The following is a 4,928-nucleotide window of genomic DNA, read 5'->3' on the forward strand; positions in this document are numbered from 1 at the left end:
GGTCATATTAGTGTCTATTGATGGTGGGGTCATATTGTATATTGATGGTGGGGTCATATTAGTGTGTATTGATGGTGGGGTCATATTAGTGTATTGATGGTGGGGTCATATTAGTGTATTGATGGTGGGGTCATATTGTATATTGATGGTGGGGTTATATTAGTGTCTATTGATGGTGGGGTCATATCATGTATTGATGGTGGGGTCATATTAGTGTGTATTGATGGTGGGGTCATATTAGTGTCTATTGATGGTGGGGTCATATTAGTGTCTATTGATGGTGGGGTCATATTAGTGTCTTCTGATATATATTTTTTGATCTATCCACCTTCTATGGGGTTCTTGGAAGAACCTTTTGTGGGCCATTTTCAGTGCCAAGAACCGTAAGGTTCTAAAAAGAACTGCGGACCTTAGAACTCCAGTTGAACCTCACATTTTTAGAGCGTACTTGGACTAGGATTCAGAAGGCACTCGCACATCTGAGCTAGCTTTGTTGCAGGTGCATGATTACAGTTGAATAAGATAGGTGGGGTTCATCAATAAACCTCCTTAGCTGGTGGGGGTTCTTGCAGGAACCTACCTGCCCAACAAACATTTAGATAAGGACAGTAGAAGCAGGCTCTTAACTGAAAAATGGAATGATGAAGGTGAGGTTTGTCCCTTGTATGACAAATATTGTTTGATACCATCTTTTCCTGTGTCAATCTTAAACAGAACATGGACACAATTCAATGGATAAGGTTAGCTGTATTGCGTGCAGAAGACTTGTGTCCGCAGGTATACAGACGAGGTACGTCAATTGGTATTGGTATGTTATGCAGAGCACATTCATCCTCCCGTACCTCGTCAATTAACTTTTTAGGGATAGGGGGCAGCATTTTCACTATGGATTAATCGTGTGCCCATAGTGAACTGCCTCCTACTCTGTCCCAGATGCTAATATATGCATATTATTATTACTATTGGATAGAAAACACTCTGAAGTTTCTAAAACTGTTTGAATTATGTCTGTGATTATAACAGAACTCATATGGCAGGCAAAATTCCAAACAGGAAGTGGAAATTCTGGGGCTGGTTGATGTTAAACTCATTGTCTATTCACATCCCAGTAAGATATGGATCTGACGGCACTTCCTACGCCATCCACTAGATGTCAACAGTCAGTAGAACGTGGAAGGAAGCACTAGTCATGATATGGCCATGTGTTCCATTGCTCTGTAGACAAAAACGAACGCTCCGGTTGGAACGTTATTGGAGATATATGATAACATCCTGAAGATTGATTCTCTACTTAATTTGACCAGTTTATTCGACCTGGAATATAACTTTTTGAAGTTTTCGTCCGAGATCAACTGGACCGTCGCAAGGGTTTGGACATGTGAACTAAACGTGCTAGCAAAAGTAGCTAATTGGACACTAGTAATGGACATTATCGAACAAATCAACGATTTGTGGAACTAGGATTCCTGGCACTGCATTCTGATGAAAGATCAAGGGGAATATTTATGTAATTTGTTGACTCCAACATGGCGGAGAAATGTGTATTTCTGAGCGCCGTCTCAGATTATTGCACGGTAAGCTTTTCCTAAAGTTTTTTAAAAATCTGACAGCTGTTGCATTAACAAGTGTATTTTTAATTATATGTAAAACATGTATCTTTCATCAAAGTTTGAATATTTGTTATTGACGTGGCTCTAATTACTCCGGATATTTTGGAGGCATTTCTGAACATAGCGCCAATGTAAACCGAGATTTGTGGATATAAATATGCACATTATCGAACAAAACAAATGTATTGTGTAACATGTCCTATGAGTCATCTGATGAAGATTAGTGATTCATTTTCTCTATTTCGGCTTTGACTATCTTTGGCTGGGAAAAATGGCTGTGTGCGTTTTGGAGATCTAGCATAAATGTTGATCTCGCTGTACATTTATCAGACACCATGGGTATATTAACAAGATGTTTCTTTCATTTGCTGTATTGGACTTGTTAAGGTGTGAAAAATTTTCTAAACAATATTTTTTAATTTCGCACGCTGCCTTTTCAGCGGAATGTTGTGGGGGGGAAACGTGTGTCCTAGAAATGTTAATACCCTATAGGACTCTACATTATGGACAAAGTATGAGAACTTTTAGCAAAAGTCAATCACCACAAACACCGAGGTATGAAATCTGTCGTGAGATAGTTTTGTTAATCTGTATAATAAAAATGTTCAGACTGCAACCTCCCTACACCACTGATGAATGTAACTGGAATCCTGTTCGATGTTGCAGTGCAAGGTGAGCATTCTGGCTACGGATAGAGAACATCAACACCCCAGATATAAAACATTGGACTTGAAGCTCCGCTGGCATTTCACCTCATGACTGAATTTTTGCTTTAAGGATCACTTACAAGGGATTCCCCCTAGTTACAACTTGAAGAAACCCTAAAGGGTACTCCAGGAACCTGTGCCTGAGTGGCACAGCAGTCAAAGGCACTGCATCTCAGTACAAGAGGCATCACTACAGTACCTGGTACAAATCCAGGCTATAGCACATTCAGCCATCATTCGGTTTCCTATAGGATGGCGCCGTCGTCATTGTAAACAAGTGGACTTTTTTTAGTGTGTAGTGACAAAGGACAGGCATAATGCTTAATGGCCTCAGTTCTTTTAAAACTGAACTTCAGAAACAAACTTCATGATAGGTTAAACATGTCTTTTGAACCTCCTAAACATACTGCGTCATTTCACAGGTAAACATTTACAAAAAGTTAAGCACAACGACAGTTATATGTCCTGGTGACACAGTCGAGCATGGCACTTCCAACATCAGGGTTGTGGGTTTGAGTCCCACAGGGGACCCGTAAGAAAGAATACTATCTTCAACGTATCATTCATGTTCAATAACTCATGAGACAAAATAGTGTCCACATTTTTTGGCTGCAAACAATTCCTCAATATTTGTGTAGTAAATGAGACTTCATTTAACAGCAACAAAGTATTTGACATTACCATGAAGTATTGATGTAGAACTACAGAATAGCATTGCTGCTTTTAATGTATAGTCTGGTGAAGAGGCAGGAGTCTCAGGGAGCACACCGAGGGCAAGCTCATTACACATAATTCATTGTTCCAGCGCTGTTGACCTGAAGACGAAACACAACAAAATACTCAGCTGTACACAGACAACAGTAGGAAAGTCTGAGAATAAATAGTTAAATGAACTAAGAATAAGTTTAATTTGATGACTGGATCAGTGAATGACAGCTTACTGTACCTCCAAAGTTGATATGAATACAAGTGTCTCTGGCACCAGCAGAGTCAGGCCTTCCTTTTGCCCAGTTCTGGTGATCAAAGTTGGCGCCATCGCTCCAGAACCACTGCCTGTCCTGGGGGGGGGGGGGGGGGGGAAAGTGGGGTTTCAGAATAAACTTAATGTATAGTCTTTCTTCGACCACCTGAAACTAAGCTACCACAACACACCGACTGATGCTTGTGTAAAGAACTTGGAGCCTACTCCTCACATTTGCAATCATCCCAATGCATTTCAAAGACCATAACTAGTCTACAACTTGAAGCTAGAAACCCCATACACATGTTTACAAGCAGACTGCCTGGAATATATTACTTCGATGGCATTTATACTTAACTACAACTGTTTTACATGTGTATAAAAGCCTCCTACTGAAGTTGACAGTTAAATGCATTAAAGTAATTTAGTAAATTCATCTAGAATGACTTACAGGATCAATTAGGGTTAAGGGTGTTGCTCAAGGGCATGTCAGATTTCAGGCTGTGAACTCTGGCATTCAAACTACCAACCTTGCCTTTATTGCCCCCATGGCCTTAACGGCGAGGCTACCTGTCACCTGGGTAATCTTGACATTTTATTAGGAACCCATTTGAGTATCTGTTAAAAAAAGCAGCTACTCTTCCTGGGGTCCACACAACATCACATTAGAACATCACACAACTCAGACAACTCACAAATTACAGGTAGCCTACATGCCAAACCTCACATTTTTAACAAGGTTTGCTTTTCACTTGCGAAAGATGGAACGGCGTTACTTGCAATAATGGCTCTATATGACGCTGTGCTTAATGGTCCCACCTTAACAGAATAAAAGCCGCCAATCCAGGTAGGAGGGAAACCAACAGTCTTCACCAAGACCAACGCCTGTAGAAAGTGATCCTCCTCGGAGCTGTGCACAGATGCCAGGTTTGCGCCAAGGTACTTCACAACGTTGGGTACAGACACCAGTTGATCACCAAGGGACACACAGTGCCTCTAGAGAAGAAAGTATTTATTTAACTAGGCAAGTCAGTTTAGAAAAATATTATCTACAATAATAGCCAAGCAATTAACAAAGACATTTCATCTATTAGTCAGTCTACCAGCCTAGCTGAGAATTTGTCTTCTGGACTCTCAACCAAATATTGACCATCACAACTAACTCCCTTTTAAAACATTTCTTAAAGATACTAGTTTATCTGCGTCTTAAGCCATGTCCTGTGGGTCCCAATATACAGGCGGCACAACTCCACATTAAATATTCAAAAGTATAGAAAATTCCCATCTTTAAGGGAAGTCCAGTATTTTACAGTCATGTGTTGCCGTTAAAGAACGTATCACCTTTAAGGTAACGTCAAAGAGCTAATTTCAACAACACTTCCCCTTCAAATTCACAGTAGATGTAAGGGTGATACCTCTGCTTCAGGCCAGCTCCTTGTAGTCTTTACAAACATTAAGCAGCTTGATCCATATTTGGTCCAACCGGAAGGACACAAGTCTTCTTCTAGAAGTGAATCTGTAAGGAGAAGTTGTGGCTTTAAAGGCTATTGGAGAAAGATGTACAAATCACAGCTACAATTATTTGTAGATCAGTCAGTCACCTCTGCTACAAGAAACATACAGATCGAGTCAAGAAAAGTAGATTCTTAC

This window comes from Salvelinus namaycush, unplaced genomic scaffold (genome assembly GCF_016432855.1).
Source record: "Salvelinus namaycush isolate Seneca unplaced genomic scaffold, SaNama_1.0 Scaffold656, whole genome shotgun sequence".
NCBI lineage: Eukaryota > Metazoa > Chordata > Actinopteri > Salmoniformes > Salmonidae > Salvelinus > Salvelinus namaycush.